General features: G+C 37.1%; 1 long non-coding RNA gene across 1 annotated transcript; it reads right to left on the minus strand.

The window, feature by feature from the left end:
* Positions 1–210: 210 nt before the first annotated feature.
* On the minus strand, positions 211–2,457 carry LOC139723052 (uncharacterized). The gene is made up of 3 exons (XR_011710315.1): positions 2,365–2,457; positions 1,070–1,136; positions 211–264 (listed from the first exon to the last, which is right to left on the minus strand). It is a non-coding gene; the product is annotated as an uncharacterized lncRNA (long non-coding RNA).
* Positions 2,458–14,424: the final 11,967 nt, after the last annotated feature.

Consider the following 14,424-nt stretch of genomic DNA (forward strand, 5'->3'; position numbering starts at 1 on the left):
AAAAAAAGAAATCTTTCTTGTGCCTTAATAACGTAAGAATAGTCATTAACATTTCACAGTTGAGTTTTGTGAGTTCTTAATTTAACTTTGAAAGATTTACTTGATCCTATATAAACAATCCGAGTGTTATTATTTTTCTTTTAGAGTTGATTGATCTAGTGCACAATCCACTCCATCTTTCATGAAATTCCGACGGGCGTGCAGAGCTGTTCTGAAATTTGTATAGTTGCTCCTTTCTCTGCTTTCGAACTGCTCGGTAGACCACTGCAGGAAAATGAAAAAGAAACGCAAGAGAATAATTAACACAAAATAAAATGAGGCACTCTGTATTTTCCATAAAAGAAAGCTAGTGAATTTCAATTCTGCTTTAGTTATGTGATTAAATTCTTCATTAGACATGGTTGTTTGTAACAAATCCTCTCTCACAGATCCCCCCCCCCCTCCTAAAAAGCAAAGAATATGAGAATGAGTATTTATGAAGAGCTTGTTCGCAAAACCGAGAAGTCCTTTTTTGAAGATATTGAAGTACAGTCTCTCTCATAAAGTACAATGTGATATCTTTTAAACTATATACTGGTCAGTCCATAAAATGGAACATTTTTGAAGATGTGGTCAAAAGAAGCAAACAATTTCTTATTATTCTCTTTATTCTTCTTGACCCTTAATCGCAAATATCTCCATTTGGCAAATATGGACTTATCGTATTTTGCAAACAAACTCTTCAAATAATTAAATACACTCACAATATCTATTATTCAACATCATACAAATACCCCTTGAGGATGCACAAGGCTGTGTGTTTGTTTTGAGACAGAATATGGTTACCATTTCATCAGTTTTCATTTAATATTATTATTTTTTATCGCTAAGGAATGAACTGTGAAATGTGGTATTCTCAAATTATCAGAGAGTCATCATCATGGATTCTGCTTTCTTTTATTTTTATTTTTTTATTTTTCCAAATGCCGGCTTGTGTCGCTAGTGATAATGACAAAGGTGGGATTTATTTCTGCCCCCTTCTCCTAATACTTTTTTTGTATGAATTAATTGGTGATTATTCAACGTGTACCTTTCATTGTACTTGATACACTGCATTCCTTTTCTGTGCTGGTCTAGGCTGGCGGTTGGTGTGGACACTGAAAAGAGAGACAAGCAAAATATGTATATCAACACGAATGTTAATATCACCTAAAGTAGACGATTGGGTCTGAATATTTGAACTTTACATAGTATTTAAAACCACCTAACTTAAGAATAAACATTTGAATTCCATAAGCTTTTGCCCTCAACATTTTTATGGGGGAGGGGTGGAACGTATTAGCATGTATAGGATCTACCATGGCAACAATGCATTATATCGTATCGAAATGAAAAAAAATAATAATAATGTTTTAAAGAATATGTACAGCTGACTGAAATTGCACAAAGAATTAAAAAGAAAATAAATCAGGCCTCTATAGTTAGCAGGTAAAGAGTACCATTAAATAGTACCTTATTTTTCAAATTTATGAAGTTCTTCCGACGAGATGTTTTCATTGCAACTGATTGACAGATTGCCCTACATCGACGTAAATAAGCACTGAATTTTTTAAGGCTAATTTTAAGTGAGTAAATTCCTGTATGTATGAAAACACCACAATCACATTCTTCATCCTTTCAAGAAATAACAAACAAGACCTAAGACTACTTATGTTTAACCAAAGATGTAGACCAAACATTACATTTTATCCCTACTTTTCTTGCCAAAGTAATGATGTTAATGTCATTATTAGAACATATCGTCTGCCATCAGTTCATGTAGCCACTAAAGACTAAATGGAATTCATCAGTATCAAGCTTTATTGTCATTTGCTTGAAGTCGAGTCTACTGTTTACTATAAAGCTGTTACTTTACAAAACTGAATTTGAGGTAGAAGACCTCAAGTCGAATGATGTCGATGATCATAACAGTATATTGGGGTCCACTTCCTTTGCGCATAGGTAAATTTCTTTTGAGAGTCACTACTTGATCTACTAGACCACTAACGCTAGTAGTAGTACAAGTATCCTACATTTACATAGTCCTTTAATAGTAGAACCACAACCACACCAATGAGCCACGTTTTGCCAAGCCCACCGACAGGAAAGGCTATCATACTCATAGATCTATGTTTGCTCTTTATTTTCGTAGCTTGCTGTGTTTTTTGTTTATTTTTTTTTTACTCATCGTTTCTTAAATCTTAGTGAAAACTATAATTGAAAGTACTGGACCCTACTAGCATAGCGTACTGTCGTCCACTCTCTACAGCCCAATCGCCGTACTTCGCACGGCGTCTGGTCGGGCTGGATCAAACTTAGACCTGACAAAAACAAAATAAAACTTACCGGTGTTACCGCTGATTTTCTTTGTGGTAGCATTAACTGGTCAGGAGAATATCCATTCCATGACTGCAAAACAGAACAACTGGCATGACTTCAGAGATTGGTTCACACTGCAGCAAAGCTTGCCTGCCAGTCAACCAGTACTCTGCTGCAGCACTGCTGCAGCTGTTGTCGCAAGCGGCCCGGCATCAGCGGCGGCACTACACTCACTGCCGCGGCTGAAATGGATCTGCAGCACGTAGCCGTAGGTCTTGCACATAGAGTTATGCAGTGTAGCGTGTGTTGTGATGGCCACGATGTTGATACGTTGTTTTGCCGTGCTGACTGTAGCGCGCATGGCCCTGATTTTATACAGCAAAGCGCTGTATGATGACATACGTTCTTTTGCCGTGCTGACTGTAGCGCGCATGGCCCTGATTTTATACAGCAAAGCGCTGTATGATGACATACGTTCTTTTGGCGTCGCAATTTCCTTCTTTTTTCTTGAGAAACCACCATGAAAAAACAGTGTATGTAAAGATACGTTCATTTGCCGTAACAGCGAAAATGCTTTCTTTGTCATTTCTATACGTATCTCAGCTTACGTTGTTTTGCCTAGCTGGAAACGGCAACTTTGTGAAAAAGGTGTGTGAGATACGCTTTTTATCTCTGAAATGGTAAACATTTAAGAATTGAGACATTCACCATTAAAAAGAGCACATTTTATTTAGGAGCCATATGCTCATAACTTAAAATGCCCAAATTTTGAGATACGTTCTTTTGCCTTATCACGGCCGCCCTCCCCCCCCCCCCCCCCGTGTGCCATATTATTCTGAGGCACCAACGTATTCATGGTCTGAGAAAGCATTTGGTTTTAAAATAGATTTTTTTGTTATTATAACATTGTAGACAAGGTGAACAAAGCTGTAAAGAAAATGCCAACTTTACATTTATGTAAATTCTATGAAAAATCTATAATTGCTTTTCTTTGAAAAGTCCTGTAGCTATGTTACCGTAAATACATAAGACTGTTGCACACAAAGCAGAGACAGAAACTTAGAATCTGCACGCAAATCCAGTATGAATCACTGCTTGTTAGTCAAGCAATAAATAAAATGCAAGCTAAAGAGGAACGGACCCGGGTAACGATTTCATTATACTGCGGCATTTGGCGATCTATCGATCAGTTTGGGCGGGTTTGTGCGCCGTCGACTGAGTCGGAGGTGCGAACGTGGCACATAAAGAGTTAAAACCCACGAGCCCATCGCTAGTGGGTTTTAGGCTGTTCCAAAGGTAAACAAGAGCTGCTGCAGCATCCAGTTATTCTCACTGATCCACGAAATATGCCTGTGCATCATTATATTCGTGTCTTAAATTGGCCCGTAAATTAATGAAATACGACCATTTTCCCCACTATTTGTCCGGTACACCTACAACACTATTATTGTATACAAGACTTGAACCATGCGTTCGGATTTTACCGGACGCATGGCTCAGTGTGGATAAGTAAAAATCAGTGCATGCCACAAGACCAATCAGATTACAGAGTTTCTAAAGCCCATTTTATAATTGCTTCTATGTTGCCTTGGTTTGTCTATTCCCACTGTATAATCATCAAACGATAGATCTATTATCATAGAAGATTTGCCGACCTTGAACTACTTGTTAGTGTTGTTGTTGATTCTCTACCTTTGTTTTATTTTTGCTTGTTTGTTTCGTTTTCACCTGAGAAGATGGACGCCCATATTTGTGCAATAGCTGCTTTTCGATCGTCGGTTCTCGAAGAGACATGGCAACAAGAGAAAGAATGTTTCATAGAGGTTCCCTCTCCCAGCACCTGTGGCAATTCTTACTATCTGCTTGTGACAATTATATTATGTCATTCAAATTTCATGAATTTCTTCCGTCGAGATGTTTTCATTGCAACTGATTGACAAATTGCCCTACATCGACGTAAATAAGCACTGAATTGATCAGTGTTTTAGTAGTAGCCATGATAAAAATCATGGGCGTACATACTCGAGCAGGATTCGAACCTACGACCTCCTGATCACCGGACAGGCGTCATCTCCACTAGACCACCGAGCTTTCGCCCGAAAGCAAGTGTTGGTTCTAATCCTTGTAGCATGTAGCGGGTACTGCTTTGTTATTCAAATTTCATGAATTTTTTCCGTCGAGATGTTTTCATTGCAACTGATTGACAAATTGCCCTACATCGACGTAAATAAGCACTGAATTGATCAGTGTTTTAGTAGTAGCCATGATAAAAATCATGGGCGTGTTTTAGTAGTAAAAAAACAAAGCAGTACCCGCTGCATACTACAAGGATTAGAACCAACACTTGCTTTCGGGCGAAAGCTCGGTGGTCTAGTGGAGATGACGCCTGTCCGGTGATCAGGAGGTCGTAGGTTCGAATCCTGCTCGAGTATGTACGCCCATGATCTTTATCATGGCTACTACTAAAACACTGATCAATTCAGTGCTTATTTACGTCGATGTAGGGGAATTTGTTAATCAGTTGCTATATTATGTCAATTGTCAAACGATCGCAGACCGGTCGATGATCCTGATGATCGTTTGCACCGCACGCTGAATCTGACCACGTATCTTCAGCATAGTTATGACCATTAACTAAATTAAAAGTCACCTGCTGGGTAATTTACTTAATCCCCCCCCCCTCTCTCTCTCTCTCTCTCTCCCTCTTTCTCTCTTTCTCTTTCTCTCTCTCCCTTTCTCTCTTTCTTTCTCCCTCAGACGGTCACTACTTGTACACCAGTCAGACTGGGCAGAACACGAGGCTGGAGATCCGTACGACAAGAATGACTTTGGACCCACAGGGATGGTGCTTCAAATTCTGGTACTTCTTACATGGCCCAAACATTGGTCAGCTCGCTGTTAAATTGAACTACTTTGACGATGGGGCTTCCGTCACGCTCCCTGACCCCCTGTGGGTGAAAGGGGATCTTGGAAACCAATGGATAATGGGGCAGGTGAGTTTATTGTACTCGCTACCGAAAAAAAAAAATAGTGTCCCACAGTGTGTTCACAAAGTGTTCACATAAATTCCACACTGTGGTGTGTGTATGTGTGTGTTTCTTTTTTCAACAGAGAGTTCTCATAGTATTTTTGCCCACTGGGAATTGATGATTCTCAATGTAAACAGAATGTTATATTTGAGATTGTGAACAGATTTCATATTGTTTGAGAAATTTGTTCACATCTGATTTTACACAGTGTTTCGCAATGTGTTCCTTACCGTGTTTCACGATTGAGGGGTCGGTGCAATATAGTGCTAACCCACACGATAGTCATTTTGAGATAATCGCTGTTGAATGTTTGGAAAGTCCATACATCGTACATTGATAAAACATGAATGCATGCATTTTTTACCTTCTTATTGGCTGAATTCAAATATGATATTTTCACGGAGGTTAGAGTGAAGGATAAGGATTTTAAAAACGCATGTAACTCAATTTTGACAAAAGAGTGGGCTAGCACTATATTGCACCGACACCCTCAATTCGTTCGTTCCACACTGTGGAATAGCGTGTTTGATTGTTTGTTTGTTTGTTTGTTTTTTTGTTTTTGTTTTTTCAGCAGGGCTTGTATGCTGTCCAAAGGTTCATTTATTGTTGTTCTTTCAAGGGAGAGGTATATATGTGACCCTGCATCATACCCCCCCCCCCCAAAAAAAAAGCGCCACACATGGACTTCTAGTTAAGGGCAGATTCTGAAATAGCAGACCTTAAGCTTTGAAATAAACTACACTCAAATGTGCTCTCTAAAGCTATACAAATATTAGAAAGAAAGCACACACTGTGGGAAAGTGTAAACTAAAAAAAAAACAGTCTTTAAAATACAGGGTCTATTCAAACGCTTAATCTTTACGAAGCCCTGTACTGCTACCTGTGCAATGAATGGGACAAACACAAAAAGCAGGATGTAAACCACTGTAGCAACAATAATGAAGGGATTGTTGGATTTAGCTGAAACCAAGCACATTCTATTACCACATTCTGTGCGTGGTTAATGCCAACTTTGAGAGCAGTAGCATTATCCTTTCAAAAGTGATTAAGTGAGTTGAAAGTAAAGAGTGTGCAAAGGATATTCAAGAAATGAGGAGGGGCCTCAGAGACATACCTGATCACACTTCTTTACCCCCCCCCCCCCCCCCGCCAAAAAAAGAGAGTCTCCCAGAAAAAAACGCACACTTTCCCGTTCATTTTATGATCGAAAACTAGAATAGTGTAGAAGAAGAATAGCTCTTTCAGAAAACATGAAAAACGTGAGAATGACTTGATTGACCCGTTTTACTTCTTTCTTTCTTTCTTTTTTTGAGTCCTTACGTAAAATCAAGAGGTGCGACTTTTTTGTTGGTTTTGTGATGCACGGTCACAAATGGTGTAGTTCATGATAATTGCACAGCTGTTGAGGTGGGGAGCACTGGTGTGATCAAGGATGACACAATCATATGATGTTTCCAGCATGCTATAGGACCAGGGTCATGTGGTGACACCGTGGTTTTAAATAGACAGAGGAGAGATGACTGTCATCGTGTACAATTTGACTCTACCGGTATTCAGGGAAGAGCGGCTTTATGTCTTAATTGCATTGTCGTGTTCAAATTGTCTGGTCCAGCTGATGCTAAATGAATTCAGGACATGTTCACTCAAAAATGAAACGGCACAGAGCTACCGATAAAAAGCGGAGACGTGTAAAATCAACTTTATCACATTCACTGTGCATATGAGTATCAAAAATTCAGAACGGTATACTATACACATCTTTCCATTACAAATACATAAGAGGGTAGTCAGAATCGCTTCTTGTCTAATGAAACATAAAGTTAGTTAAATCAACAAACTTAAACAAAAGCGCCAGTGCCATCTATAATATCTCTCCATATACAGGTACCTTAATATATAATATGTTCTGAAGGGTAATGACCATCATCTTGATATTTTACTTATTTTATATAGATTGTAAATCAATCATCATTAATTTCATAACTAATTTTGTTGCGGGGAGGAGGGTGGGGCACGGCCTTTTCCCAAAATTATGTAAAAGCATTGTGTGTGTGTGTGTGTGTGTGTGTGCGCGCGTGTGTGTATGTGTGTGTGTCTTAGTTTCACAAAACGCCATAAAACATACACACTCCGTTATTGCCATCTTTATTGTTATTATAATAGGTTTTTTTATTATTACTTGCATTATTATTGTATTAAGATTATTATTATATTATCATTATTAGTATTATCAGTTTTCTTATCATTACTACTTCTATCATTATCACTATTATTATTATTATTATAAATGTTATGTTTTATATATACTTTGTGGCCCCGTCAGGAATCCAAAACTATTTTCCAGGGGCCCTATAAGCACATACATGCAAGGTAACAAACACAACAAATGACATTAACATTAACATCAAACAGAACAGTATTTCATGAAAATGAGAAAATGAGGAATGAGACTAAAAAGTAACAGTTTGCAACCAAAAGGAAATAAAAATGTAGTCAGTATTCTTTGATATTATGATCAAAGCGACTTCATAATCTCAGAAAATATGTATGTATGTATGTATGTATGTACGTATAAATGTGTGTGTGTATTCCTACTCCAAGACAACAAAAACGCAAAATACTCTTCATTTGTTTTTTTCCGTGGTCTTTGATAAAGTAAGAAATTTGTATTTTACCCCGTCTCGGCGGTCAGCCCAGACATGCTATTCTATGTAGTAGTCTGAAGTGTCCCGGGAATAAATTGTTTAAACTTTCCCCGTTTTCAATGTACGTTAAAACCTGTTTATGTACACAATATGCATCTTATATTCATATGTTTCAGTTTGATATAACGGACATCCCCTCAATGTACAATGTCCATCTCATCATTGAGGCCGACACTGTGCTCCCGGAGTGGGGTGAATTTGCGATTGACGATATTTACTTGGCACCGGGGCCATGCAAGAGTGGTGAGTGTTTTCATGGATAAATGAGGACAAGACAAAAGAAAGAACTCAACAATGTATTTTATTGATATTCTTAAAACATTTCTACCTAAGTAAATTATACCAAAACAACATTAAGATAATAGATGAATAAATAGAAGTTTATATGCAACATGACCTAATCCATGAGTGTTTGTTTGTTATTGTTGTTTTTTGGCATATGCTACATTATTCACCATGTACATGGCATGACTATACTTTAACTCAAAAAGTTTCGGAAAGTCGCTTATTAATTATGTAACTATGACATTTTTTTTTCTTTGAAAACAGTGTAAATCAAATAAATGAATGTTTAGCACGGGGGCCTTTATCCATATATGTATTCACCTTGTATTCTAAATGTGCCCCTGCATTTTACAAAAACCAACAAATATTCGTCGAACATATGTTTTTTTTTTTTCTTTTGGTTAAGAAGAGTTTTGTATATAAAAAAAGAATCGATCATAGTAATTATCTTATGTTTGATGTTTCTTCTCCAAACACACAATTTAGAATAATTTTGAAACCTTTTTTTTTCATCTCAGTGTGGACAAATAAATAGTTTCTTTTAAGCGTTAGCATACTACCTAGAAATCAGCCTATCGAAGATTAAAAACGGGCATTTTTGTCTATGTCTATATGAAGTGGTTACACATAATATTAGTCTTGCTTTCCTTGGGCATAGTTCATACGTCTTACTTTTTTTCGTCTTTATTCTTTTCAACAAGAACCCATGAAGTGTGATTTTGAGAAGATGGCAATATGCAATTTTGCCGTTGAAGGAAGTGACGTAGCCTGGGAAAGAACTACGGGGATAAACGAGTTTTTCAAACAAGGCCCACTTTATGACCACACTTTTAATGATGAGCGTGGTAAGTTTACATTTTAAACATGGATATTACTTGGTCAACTAGCTCGTAATGGTATGGTATTTTAGAAAAGACATTTAGACAGGACCAATCGGAAACCGAAAGAATAAAAAAATATATATTCAAAAGAAAGATCATTTATAAAAAAATAAGATATATATAACAGTAACGGGTTTATGAACCGTTTTTTTTTTTAAATCTGTACATCACCTCATTTCTCCAACAGGAGATGCAAACACTACACACACACACACACACACACACACACACACCCTTACATACACACTCCAAAGTTGCTCGTAAATGAACGTACACCGAGATATGTTGTTTTAAACATAAAAAGCAGTGAACAGTGATTATCACGCGTTCATTATTACCCCCAGGACTTTGGACAGAGTAGCTCCATCTAATTCACGGTAAAAAAGAGAAAACACGAACTCTACATTCTAAGTATTTATGTTGGTCTATTCATTTGATCTGTAGAATATTCATACTTGCCATTCCCTCAAGTCAAGGATCATGACATTGCGTCAGTCAAACGGATAATCGAATTCGTAATCATTTTCGCTGGAACAGGGTACTACATGTATGTTAATTCCAACGATGGGACAAACGGAAGTAGTACTACGTTAAGTTCCCCGAAGTTTACATCTCCTGGCCTTTACTGCGTTGGATTTTGGTACCACATGTTCGGCAGAGGGATGGGAGATCTCCGTATGATCGTAAGGCCTGTCGGAACGGAACTACTTGACTTGACATCGTCATGGAATATGGTTGGCAGTCAGGGTGCCGACTGGAAGTACGCTTCCGTCCGTGTGTCTTCGGACAAACCGTTCACGGTAAACGCAGCGTGAAAAATATATTAATAATGAATTAATAGGAGAGGTAGGATCAACGTTGAGACAGTGTAATTTGATAATGTTAATTTTTGTCTTCGTTCATCTCACATAAATTTCTGATTGATGCCACTGTCACTGTCTCGATTTTTATTTTTCGATTTGCTTGATTTTACTCATGCAATTCAGTGTAATTCGTACATGGAGCAAAGGCTGACGCAGCAATTATCAATTCAACCCACAGGTGGTCTTTGAGGCGACTGTTGGACCTGATGTCACTCACAAAATGGCTTTAGATGACGTCACAATCTTGAGTGGTGAATGTCCTGGACGCAAGGAAGAATTTGAAGGTGAATTTCTTTCTCCCAGCGAAGTTGTTTAGGATCTCTTATCCCATTATTAATCGTTGGAAAAACACAAAATCAACAATAACACTGAATATTAAAAATAAAACCCTCGTTATTCAGGAAAGATAAACGTACCTTTTCTTTACCGTTTTTCTTTTTGTTTTCTCTTTCTTTCGTTTTTTATATCCCTTGTTGATTTTGCTTTTTTTATCTTTTTGTTTTGCTCCTTTATCTTTTCTTTTGTTTTGTCTTGTTTTTGCAGTAGATTGTAAAATTTTTATGACAAATTATTTCCTGATTTACTGTTTGTGTTATCAATAATAAAGCGCTTCTTTTGCTGGGAAACTCGTATGAAGCTGTACTCAATACCGCCGGCGCCACGTTTTTAAATGTGGAAGGGGCCCACTTCCGGGTTTGTTTGTTTGGTAGATACTTTATTTTCTGCAAATCAATATATACATAGATTGAATAATCGTGAACATGGGAAACATGCAAAGTATATTTGAAACAGAGTCGTTTGACTTGCATAGATTGAATAATCGTGAACATGGGAAACATACAAAGTATATTTGAAAAAGAGTCGTTTGACTTGCATAAACAACGATTTAAAAGGAAATTAATGATATTACAGTATGCATGTCTATGCAGCTGGGATTACAAAATATTATATTTAAGAAGTGATAATGCAGAGGGCCGCCATTGTAAGCATTGCTTGAAAAGATGGCCGGCCCGAGGAAAAGGTAGGTGGGTAAATTGGTAACAATACAAATTCTGCTGCGAAGATAGCAGGGGAAGATAAACTCTGATGTGTGATGGTGGTGAATGTGTGTGCGAGTGCTTGAAAGTTTCATGAGCTAACAAGCCAAAAAAAAAATAATAATAATAACAATAATAATATAAATAAATAAAATAAAAGATGTGTGAGGACTTGTTGTTGTTTTTTTGTTTTTGTTTTTGTTTTTTGTTTTTTTTTTTGGGGGGGGAGCTCAACTCAAAGTGGTGATACCCTATGTATTTCTTATGTACTGATAGGAAAAAAGGGACCGAGCACCCCTCCCCCGCCCCCCTGCTTCCGCCGGCCCTGTAAATATAGGTTAAACGGGACTTGGATATTAAACCAGCAATAGTCCAGCACCCTGATTTTACGTGGTGACTACAAATAGGTCGATCGGTTCTTTAACCTACCAAGTCTTGCGCCGTTCATTTCTTTTGGAGAGAAATTTTCTTGATATCTTTTTAAATCTTTTCCAAGACACTTCTAGATCGCTTTTTTGTCTGTTTGTGGCATTTTGTTTGTCTAACATTCCAACATTTGTTTCTTAAAAGCCCTTTACACACTTATCACTTTCGATTCTTACCATTTTTGTACGCTATTTAAAGGGTAATCCTACTGCTACGACAATTGAAACCCCTACCCGTCACGCTCCTCTCCTTTGATTTAACTATCCAGTATCCATTATCGATTCGGTCTTTAGACTCATCAAAACTGCAGGTGCTGCTTTGGTAGCATACCCAAGCTTCTGTGCGTTTCAGGGCCCTAAAACGAATCATTCCATTTTTTGCTGTCTGCGGAGAGCACAAATACATACAAGATACCAGACTGTAAACGCGAGAAAAATAATTGAGTATGAACGACCCAAGTCCATGGAAGACCATTTCGAGTAAACTAAAAAAAAAAAGCTTCATATCTTTTTTATTTGTCCAATAATAATTCTATTTAACTGTGATGGGAAGGCAACATTGTATATACAAACACTATTATGACGATTAACATTTACATTAATTGTGGAGAGGCCATTTTGTGTGGTGGACTTGGGTCGTTCTTTGATTCATATGGACTTGGGTCGTTCTTTGATTCATATACATGATATTCTGCTATAGAGATGAGAGAAGGAGGAGAGAGGGCGCTATTATATGAATGTAAGAATGACCCAAGTCCTTCATTCTTACATTAATATAAGATTTAACCCATTCATTTCAGGCACTTCCGGGGGTAATTAGGATTTATCATTTATACACAAGATGAGTCCATGCATAAGCTACAATTTCCCATGTCAAACTGAATTTGGCCAAAAATTGGACTTGGGTCGTTCTTATATTCAGGTCTTCAATTATGTGTTACCTGTATTGGTCCTGATTTCGTTTTCATGTCTTTCCACATAGAAATTCGCTCAATCGGCTGCCAAAGAAAAGTTGGATCTCCGCTCGGTATGGAGAGCGAGGAGATTGAGGACCAGGCGCTTTCAGCGTCGAGTACCTTAACCTACGATGACTATCCGGGCAGATATGAGCCTACGCAAGGCCGGTTGAATAATATCGATGGATCAGATGGTTGGCTGGGAAAGAAGCGCAGTGGTGGTGATTGGTTACAAGTAACAAAAAAACAATAATAGATAATGATAACGATACTACCAGTACTACTACTACTACTACTACTACTAATAATAATAATAATAATAATAATAATAATAATAATAATAATAATAATGTAATGATGATAATACACTGTAGTACAGGGGTAGTATTATTATAAGTAATAATAAGAAGGATTATAATAATAGATGATAATAATGATAGTAATAACAATGATATTAGTATCAAAATGTCGTTTCGGTTCTCCAGCGAAATCTTATCGGATGAAGATTTGGAAAGGCTTTACTCATATTAAGTACATCTACGGGAATACACGAAGGTCAACTTGTATTCCGCGATTGAAAGAACACAGTGTCTCACGGTTTGTTTACATTGTGTTCACAAAGTCGATTTTTTGAAAAAGTTTGAAGATGATTTCTCGACCCAATTTTACAAGTTTGCAGTTTCAACAAAAACCAAAACGGTAAATAGTAGTGATTTTGTTCTTCTGAACATTTATCATTATTATTTTTTTGTGGGAGGGGGGTAGTCGCGGCTGTTGAAGATATTATTATATATTTAGGTAATAATGAATCTCTCTTATTTGACATAATGGTACAATGATATGTTACGAAGTAATTATTTGTTAACTTTTGTTTCTTGCGGCTTATTTCTTTGAACTATGTATACAAGAGGAATTTTGTTAAGCGTGCTTTGTGTGCTTTGCGTGCTTTGTGTGTGGTCTGTTTGTGCGTTTGAGCCGAGTGGTCAAATATACGTTTTGTTTCTACACTTTGCATTAAGTATGGTTTAGGTTTATTACATTTATGGTCAATGTTACATGCAACTCTGTTGTTAGGAGTTATAGAGAGGGAACGACGTATCAGAAGCTTTTAAGAAATCGCCAAATCGAACCAAATGTTTAAATGACATACTAGAACACTATTCAGCTTCGTGAAAACGATTTGAATGCATGTTATTTTACAGCATTTACTTGGTGGAAGTGTCATCATAATGGGAAAACGGGTCATTGAGCTATTGATTTTATGCTGACAGATCCAGTTTTGGATAGGTTATGCATACTACAGTAGTTTATGGAAAAGCGTAAACACTTGGAACAACTTTACTACAGGGCTGAACAGTAGCCAAGTTTTGATTGGATTAATGCACCTTATTGAGAATATGATAACTATATACGTTGTATATTAAATTTATAGTGAGATTTTCTGTCAATTTATAGGTATGTTTGTTTCCTTTCCGCAAAGAAAGAATATTAATGTGCTAAACATATCTGGTAAATTGCAATTCATAATTCTGCATAACATTGACTTACAATACAAACACACTTTTAATTCTGATAAGTTCAAGCATAATATTTACTACATGTTGCTTTAAGATTTTTAAGATAATGTTAACCGGTATCTCATCGTTCGACCCTGTAAATATTTGTGAGTTTTGCAATTTTTTACATCCATTTCCTTCCAGTTTAGGTTTCAAAGAAAATCGTTTACCCCTAGTAAATCCTCTGCATATTGATTTGGATGCACGTCACGCGTTCGACACCCACGAATCATACAGCCCACGAGTTGTTGTATACAGCCTCATGAGTCACACTCTTACAGGCAAACAAGGCCCAGTTCAACAATATAAAGCAAACAAGGATCATGTGTTCAGCAAACAAGGCCCAAGTA

This window comes from Diadema antillarum, unplaced genomic scaffold (genome assembly GCF_040938485.1).
Source record: "Diadema antillarum isolate AM-2024a unplaced genomic scaffold, OU_Dant_1.0 scf00000014, whole genome shotgun sequence".
Taxonomy (NCBI): Eukaryota; Metazoa; Echinodermata; class Echinoidea; order Diadematoida; family Diadematidae; genus Diadema; species Diadema antillarum.